The following is a 9798-nucleotide window of genomic DNA, read 5'->3' as shown; positions in this document are numbered from 1 at the left end:
GTTTCTTTTCCCAATTTTTCCATTTTATTTTTTAAACACCTTCCTGATTTCTTCAAGGAAGTATTTCTGGAATGGACACCAATTCATATTCCCTTTAGAAGTGCTAAATCTCTCTCTGTTTGAATCTACTTCTTTTATCTATTTTACCATGGGCCTCCCTCAATGTTGGCCTTTCTTCATTTTCCTAGGATGTTATGGGGGGAGGGGCTGGCTTTCAAAAGGTTTGCTTTTTAAAACCCTGGAGATTTTGTTCACTTGGCTTAGTACTTCCAAGGCTGGTAGGAGATGCTGGTTGTTTGCTCTGTGATTTTGACGACCCCTCAGTAGAACGGTCTGATTTTACCTTGAACAATGGGCTGCATCCTGGGGGAGCGAGTTAAACTCCCTTTCATCTGAGGGAACTCTAGTTCCCATATTTGAGCCTGAGTAAGATGGAGGGTTACTATTCATTCTGGAAAGAGAGCTCTGCTCAAAGTATGGAGCTCAGATCCCTTGTCCAGCTGGTCATTTTCCAGATATGTTCTTGGATTCTCTGTGTTCGAATTCACCCTCCTTACTGCTGGGCTCACCAGAACTCCCCCCCGCCCCCAGCCAAAGATTCCTTGGTGAAAGTTGGTTCTTGGACCTGCCACTCACCAAAGCCTCTGAGGCTGTGGGTGCTCCTTTGGCTTCCCCTAGCTGCAATCCATGCATTGACCCTCTTGTCTCTGCTCCTGCTTCACCCAAGGTCCACTGAGACAGATCTCTTCTTTCTGGGTTTTGTCAATTGAATCTCTGTTATGAAGTTTCTTTCATGTTATTTTTGAGTGGAACTAGGAGCACTTAATACAGTGCCTATCTTCCCTCTGCCATGTTGACCAGAAGTGATAATACCTTATTTTCCAGCAATTAACCCAATCATTCCTTTTGAAATTGTACTTTCAAAATTATTCTTTTGTTTTATTTTCAAATTCTCAGCCCCTCCTTCCCATCCACTCCTGATTGAGAGAGAGAGAGAGAGAGAGAGAGAGAGAGAGAGAGAAAAAGGGAAAAAGCACCCTAAATATTTATAGTAAAGCAAAACAATCCCCACATTGGGATTAAATTTAAAAATATATCTCACATTGTGTTTCAAGTGCATTACATCTCTACTGGAAGATGGATAGCCATGTTTCATCTTAAGTCTTTGAAACGTCCCCCAAAATTGGGATTTGTCATTGTGTTGATCAGAGTTCCAAATTATTTCAAGATTTACACTATAGTAAACTCTGAATGCATTGGGATGTATATGTATATGTATATGTATATGTATATGTATATGTATATGTATATGTATATGTATATGTATATGTATATGTATATGTATATGTATATGTATATGTATATGTATATGTATATGTATATGTATATGTATATGTATATGTATATGTATGTGTATATGTATTTGTATATGTATATGTATATATATATATGTATATGTATATGCACATGCACATGCACATGTATACGTACACGTACATGTATATGTACATGTGTATGTGTATGTGTATGTGTATATGCATATGCACATGCACATGTAGATGCACATGTAGATGCACATGTATATGCACGTGCACATACATATGCATATGTATGTGTACATGTGCTTTACAATCATATGCATATGCACATGCATGTGCATATGTGTGTACGTGTGCATGTATATGTATGTATATATGTATGTGGTTATGCATATTCACATGTATGTGCATAGTCATATGTATATGTGCATGTACATGCACATACACACGAGCATGCATACACATGCGCACATGCATGCACATGTACATACACACATGCATACACGCACACATGTCTATGTGCAAGCATGTGAACATGCATATTTACATGAACACACACATGCATATGCATGCACATATGTGAGCCTGTGTGCGCAGTGCATGCACATGTGTGTGTGCACATTCATGTGTGTATTTGTGTGTGTATGTGTATATATATATATATATGTATATATATGTTTTCCTTTCTGTACTGCTATATATATGTGTGTGTGTGTGTGTGTGTGTGTGTGTGTGTGTGTGTGTGTGTGTATAAATATGTATAAATATATTTTTGTATGTATATGTTTGTATGTGTATATTCCAACAAAATAATCCCTTCCACATAATAACTTTCCTCATTATACTTTTAATGTATCATGGGTCTAAGAAATTTAATGGGAATTTTGTGGAAGTTGCAGATGACAATCAAAGGCCAGCAGACAACAGAAAAATTTTAATAATTCAGAAATGCATGAATATATATGTTTGTGTATGTTTATATAACATATTTTATCTTTTATTAACATAAACATACCCAAAGTGCAATGAAGTACTTTAAATATCTCATAAATGAAAAAAATTCAGACTTCTCTTTTTCAAAAGAAGGACCATTGTGAACAGATCCAACCATTCTGTAGAACAATATTGAATTATGCCCAAAGAACAATACAACTGTTCATATCCTTTGACCCAGCAATTCTAATTCTAGGTCTATATCCAGAAGAAATATTAAAAAATCAGAAAACTCCTACATGTTGCAAAATATTCACAGCAGCTCTTTTTATATTAGCAAAGAACTGGAAATTTAGGAGATGCCCATCATTTGAGAAATGGCTAAATAAATTATGGTAAGTGAATAGTATAGAATAATGTTGTTCTATTAGAAATCATAAATGATTGTAATCTAGAAAAGCATGGAATGACTAGTGGTATCCGATGCTAAGTAAAACAAGTAGAACCAAGAGAACAATATACACATCAACAACATCATGAGATAAAGCTAGCAGCTACTCTTGACAGTCCAGAGAGCTAGGGCAACTGTATTTGACTGGTTATGGACTATGTTATCCCAAACCAAAGGAAGAAAAACAAAACAAAACCAAACACATAGAAAAAAACCACCCCTACCGAATCTGATGAACACTTTATAAAAATTATTTCCTATGTATCTCTTTCCCTTACTCCTAATTCCTCATGACAAAAATTACTAATTTGTAAATATGTTTCACAAAGTATGTAAGTATATTGCTAACTTTAATGGTCCCTACTGAGGAGGGTGGGAAGGAAGATTGGATGGAATATTTTTAACTTGGAAATATGCATGTACAAATGGAAGAAAAAATATAATAAAAGGACCAATAGCTTTATTCAGATTTTCCAGATTATAGTGGCATCATGTATCTAACTTCCATGATTTGGAAGACATATCCATTTGTATACTTATATGTATGTATTTATGTGTGTTTGTGTGTGTGTTTGGAAAAAAGACAACAGAGAGAGACCCTGTTTTGCTATGTTGGTTTTCTTTGTAGTTCTCTCTCTCTCTCTCTCTCTCTCTATGTGTGTGTGTGTGTGTATATATATACATATATATATATACATATACATATATATGTGTGTGTATACATATATACATATATATGTGTACATATACATATATATGTGTGTATATATACATATATATATATATATATATATATATATATATATATATATATATATATATATAATTGCCTTGTGGTAGAACTTTTGCTATTTTATTGATGAGACTGTTAACCATTATTTGATGGTGACCATGGTGGGAGGGTGGGAGGGAGAAATTGAAATTCATCCCTTCAGCAGTCTGTATCTTATAGACCACTCATAAGAAAAATGTTTTTAAATTCTTAAAATACAGTAAATTACAAAGGATAATATTAAAGCAACAATTATATTAAATACAGCTCTATATTAAAAAATCAACAAGCAAATTCATAGATACCAAGTTACAAACCTCTGCCTAATAGAAGTCAATGTCCTAAGCAAGGACAGGTAAAATGCCTTCATATTCTGACTTGTTCAGATTTCATTTGGAACATTTGTCTGAATGCTGCATTTTAAGAGACACCCTGATAAACTGGATTTAATCCAGAGGTGGAAAGTTAGTTTGACTTGAAATTAATTCATATCAGGAATAGCTTTAGGTATTAGGGATATTTAGGTTTGTGAAGAGAAGATTTAATATAGTAGGCATCAGATAGCCATCTTCAAGTATTTAAAAGTCTAACCTATAGAATAGGGATTAAATTTAATCTGTGTAGGTCCAGTGGACAAGACTAGGAATAGTAATACAGGAAGGAGCCAAATAAATTTCTTTTTTTTTTCTTTTTTCTTTTTTTTTAATTATACAACAACATATTTATAGGCTAACAACTGTTCTGAGTTGGGGAACATCAATACTATACAATTTTACATTTTTATCAAATACATAGTTTGAGTTACAAAATAAGATCATGCAATATTACCTCTAAGAATACCATGTACAAGCTTTTTTAAAATCCCCAGTGTCATAGAATATTAAGTGGGAGTAGTTTTATGTACAAAACTTGAATCCATAAAACAAAAATCCAGTTTCTTTTGGCTGTGTTATTCAAAAAAACTTCTCAAATGACTAAGTTACTCTGAGAAACAGCTAGCCCATGAGATTTTTTCTAAGTCAATTTATGGGATTGAAAAGGTTTGCCCAGAATATTTTTTAGAAGATGTCTAACTTCCTGTACAAGGAGGAATAACATTTCTCAATCAAGTTACATAATTTAGAATAGGAAATTGTCCCAATCTTCTCTTTCTACTTTCTTCATTTCTTTTGGTTAGCAATGATACATTTTCCAAACCTATTCACGTGAGTTAGAACTTGCACTTCAGATCTGGTGTGTTTGAATGGCACAAGATCTCATTTCAAACTGTGCGCCAATAATTCCTAAAAGTGTAACAGCACTCAATTTTAATTTATAGCAGCATTTTACACAATTGTGTTTTAAAAGTAGGTTAACGATCTGTTTACTGAATAATAAAATGCTTAAATTACATGTACTTTCCACTTTACACTCAGTATTTACCATTTAGAAGTATTTACAAATGTTTATAGAAGAATGATTTTTAATCCCACATCTCTTCAAAATGCTAGATTTTTACACTATTTGCATTTTGCATGGGATTCTTAAATTCTAGATGTCTTAAAAGTTTTAAGAGTGAAAAGAATTTAAAAACCCTCTATCATAATCTTTTTCCAAATGGAAGTGATGCAAGAGTTTCCCACTCCTGTTTTCATTGAGAGTGAAATTTGAGGCGTTTGTAGAACATTAAAATGTTCTTCTAAATCAAGGTAAGCTCCCCATTATATATCTGGATCTTTAAGTTCTATTGGCTATTGTATGCCAGGAAAGATAACAAAGAAGCTCTCAGGGATTAAAAGGAATGGCAGAAACTGAGAAAGTATCTGAGTTTTATGCCAGTGTGCTTTTTGTAGCAGTGGATTAATGAAACAAAATGAATTAAAAATGTAGTCCATGATGAAAATGACTAATTGTATAAAGTAGCTTTTTCCCATTAAAAACACAAATCTATGCTTTTCCTAGGATATTCTGCACAAAAGGGTCAGTGACATTGAAGATGAATTTTAAGGCTGCTTTTCATGAGCCTATTTTGTATTATATTTCCAGGGTTTAGGTACTATGATGGTGGCATCTCATTCGGAAATGTCATCCTTACTCAGCATTAGAAAGAACTCCTATGTTTAAATTTTAATGAGGGAATGATACCATATGTATACAAAACAATACCCTCAGATAGCAGAGAAATGTTGTTTAATAGACATCTATTCTCTCTAAATTCCAAGAAATTGTGAGGGCTATAATGTATCTTAGACATTAAGTGGCACTATAAACATTATAATCTTTTGAAATGAGCTCTAAACACCAAAAAAAAAAAAAAACCACTTAGAGAAGGTTTGCTTTCTATGAGTCAATACTTTTAGAAAAGTACCTAGTCATCTCTCCCCTTGGCTTCCTTAAGGAAGGAAAAAAAAAAACGAAAAAAAAACACACCTCCAGACAACCATACCAGGTAGATTGGTGTGAAAACCAGAATGCAGAACAGTCTGAAAAAACAAAATAAAAATGAATTTGGGGAAAGGGAGAGGGCACACAGTTAAGGCATCTTAAAAAAAAATTCATATGGCTTTGGCTTACTGAAATATTTTTTACATTGTTAAAGAATAAGAGAAATATCTCAAAGCATCTGAAAAATATGAAAACTGCCTGAATAGAGTGTATAACAATTCAGACATAAAAACGTGGATATTAAAACACAGAAGCCTTCTCCCTGTGAAACGGTGTATGGTCAACTAGGTATTTATCTTACAAAAGATGGCAACCCCGAAGTCTGTGCAGAAGTTACATGCAAAGAATTGTTGTCTGGAAGGGTGGGAACCATGGAATTTCCATTGGTTGGTGAGCAGCCCAACTTCAATTTTTCCAAATACTCAGCAAGTACAGGTTTATGACACTGAAGAACTTTAATGGCATCTTCAACCTTGAACCATTCTCTCTTCCTTCCTATGTTAACAGAATCCTCCCAGTCTTCCAATATTCAGTGACAGTAAGAACATAAACATAAGTGCGATGCTTGCGGTCTTGATTCTCAAATATCCCCAGGAGTCTGCCTAGTTTTCCTCTGACACCAGCCTCTTCGTACACTTCTCTTACTGCAGCTCCAACTGGTTCTTCCTCGGGCTCCATTCCTCCACCAGGAACAATCCATTGATCTGGATATCGACTGCTACTCACTAACAGCACCTCGTCCTCCTGCTCGCTGCAGAAGCACAGGCAGGCCGCCCGCTTCTTGAAGCCCTCGCGCTCGTAGGTCCTCCTCTGGTTCGGCTTGAACTTCATCATAGAGGCGGAGGCCCGCCGCTCCCGGCGGGGCTCGGGGGCCGCCAAACCCGTCCGAAGGCGCGGGGAAGGGGGCCGGGAGAAAGGAAGGGGCGAGGCGGGCGCGGCCGCGGGGCCAAGCAGGGCCGAGCGGGGCACTAGAGCCCGCGGGCGAGGGGGGCTGCGCAGCTGCTGCCAGCCGCGCCGCGCCTCCCCATGGAGCCCGCTCCGCCGCCGCCGCCGCTGCCGCCCGACTCCAGGAGCCAAATTTCAATGAACTAAAAGGCAGTCAGGCAGGGAGGAGAAAAGGACAGTTAGAACAATTAAAGTTTCTCAGCATTGAAATGGAGTGACATTAGCCAAAGAAGAGCCTATCTGTGGATCTATTCAAGCTAAGAAATTATCAGTAGCAGTAACAGCCACAGTAGCAAAGCAAAAAAGACCTGCCAGGGCTGTTGAGAAGCGGGGATTTTTAGCATTGAGCAATCAGCCCAATTTAGAGGGTTCATAAACTATGTTATAATTGAGAATGTTCTTATAACTATTTAAAAAGAATATATTTCCTTGATAATCCTATATATTTTCTATGAGGAATGTAAAATTATTCTGAGTAGGGGTCTCTAGACTTCACCAGACTGTCAACAGTTTCTATGACATACCCCAAAAGATTGAAAATTCCTGTTATAGAACAAATTCATCCTCTAAAGATCACCTGTCTAGAGTGGGATTTCTTCTTACTTTATATTTCTATGCTGGAATTTATAAGGGAAAGAGAAAACATATATACATTCAAATGTACAAGGTGTATTAAAAGTCTTCAAGAAAATGCAAATGTATCTTCATCCTTCTATTTGCTTCCTTGATTTGTCTTTGAATAGGATAACAAATTCAACTGATATTCATATGGATATATTTATGCATATATATATATATATGTTGGTACATGAATATATATCATATAGAGTTCTATTTAAATGACATTTGCTCATTTGGTCCATGTGTGAATATTGATATGTAGGTATGTATATAATATATATATATATATATTATATACAGACATTTATAATGTTAAAGGAATTTAATTATTCATATATTTATATGTGTATTCCAAAATTTTCAAATAAGAATACATGTATTATATCCTCATTTAATCCTCATACAAGTCCTATTGAGTAAGTGCTAGATTGTTAAACTTTGTATACCATTTCATGCAGCAATACCACTTTGGGGTTTATACCCCCAAGAGATCAAAGAAAAAAAGAAAAGAAATCCATGTTTACAAAAATATTTGCAACTATTGTTTTTGTAGTGCAAAGTATTGGGAAATAAGTGAATGCCCATCATTTAGAGAGTGACTGGACAAGTTGTAGTATATGATTACAATAGAATACTATTGTGCTATATGAAGTGACAAAGTAAATGTTTCATTTCAGAAAATAAAAATTTGAAAGAATTATGTGTACTGTTGCAAAGTGAACTGAGAAGAGATATTTTGTTCATTTCTATGTCAAGAAAAGGAGGGGGATATCATATATCTTGGTCTGCTCTTAAGCCTAGGATTAGCTCCTGGTTCTATCTGATGCCTTTAGTAAAAAAACTAACTATAAACACTACAACTATTGAAGGACTTGGCTTAGGGAGAAAACTGAGGACTGTGTATGTGTGTAGGTATGTATGTATACATACATTCTTAGAATTAAGTATATTATTAAGTATAATAGTTATTAAGTATAATTTTAAGCAATGAAAAATGAAAATTGTAAGTCTTCAAAGTTCCTTCATGAGAACTCTTCAAGACCAACACATATCATCTTCCACTATACCTTTAATATTTTCTTTATATTTTCATTTCCAGGGGGGGCGGCAAGGTGGCAAAGTGAATAGAGCATGGGCCTTGGAGTCAGGAGTACCTGGGTTCAAATCCAACCTCAGACACTTAATAATTACCTAGCCGTGTGGCCTTGGGCAAGCCACTTAAACCCATTGCCTTGAAAAATCTGAAAAAAATTTCATTTCCAACCTGTTTATTTACCCCCTCCCTAAGGAGAATCCAATAAATATGATACCAATTATATAAAGATATATGGTCATGAAAAACTCATTTCCACATTAGAATTCTTAGTGGGGGGGTAGCAAGAAAAGTGAAGAAAGCAAAGGAATATATGCTTTAATTTATACGTGGGATTCATTAGTTTCCCTCTCTCTGAAGATGGGTAGCAATTTTCATTATTTGGAATTGTCATAGATCATTGTATTGATCAGAGTAGCTAAGTCTTTTAAAATTACTTATTGTTACAATATTGTTGTTACTATTCCCCTAATTATGCTCACTTCACTTTGCAACAGTACACATAATTATTTCAAATTTTTATTTTCTGAAATGAAACATTTACTTTGTCACTTCATATAGCACAAAAGTATTCTATTGTAATCATATACTACAACTTGTCCAGTTACCCTCTAAATGATGGGCATCCACTCAGTTTCCATTACTTTGCACTACCAAAAAAAATAGTTGCAAATATTTCTGTAAACATGGATTTTTTTTATTTTTTTCTTTGATCTCTTGGGGGTATAAAACCCAAAGTGGTATCGCTGCTTCAAATGGTATACAAAGTTTCATAGTCCTTTTGACAATGCAAAATTGCTCAACATGGTTTGTGAGTTCACAGTTCCGCTAACAGGGTATCAATATACCTTATTTCCTACATCATCCATGATTATTCATTTTCCTTTAAAAACATGTTAGCCAATGTTGTGGCTTTGAGGTGGCACCTTCAAGTTGTTTCAATTTCTACTTCTCTAATGATTAGTAATTTAGAGAATTTTTCATATGACTATTGATAGTTTAGATTTCTTCTGAAAATATTCCCTTCAAATCTTTGAAGATTTAGCATTTGGAGAATCACATTTTTTATAAATATGATTCAATTCTTTATATACTTGAGAAATGAAACTTTTATCAGGAAAACTAATTGAATAGCTCTTTTTTGTTGGCAAAGAATTGGAAATTGAAGAAATTCTCTTCAGTTAGGGTATGACTGAACAAGTGGTGACATATGAATGTGATGGAATACTATCATTCTGTA

General features: G+C 34.8%; 1 pseudogene; it reads right to left on the bottom strand.

Moving 5' to 3' along the window:
- Nucleotides 1–6148: 6148 nt before the first annotated feature.
- On the bottom strand, nt 6149–6742 carry LOC141511317 (diphosphoinositol polyphosphate phosphohydrolase 2 pseudogene; annotated as a pseudogene).
- Between the last annotated feature and the right edge of the window lie 3056 nt (nt 6743–9798).

This window comes from Macrotis lagotis, chromosome 2 (genome assembly GCF_037893015.1).
Source record: "Macrotis lagotis isolate mMagLag1 chromosome 2, bilby.v1.9.chrom.fasta, whole genome shotgun sequence".
Taxonomy (NCBI): Eukaryota; Metazoa; Chordata; class Mammalia; order Peramelemorphia; family Peramelidae; genus Macrotis; species Macrotis lagotis.
The sequence above is the reverse complement of the archived record's forward strand: the minus strand, read 5'-3'. Positions and strand labels throughout refer to the sequence as shown.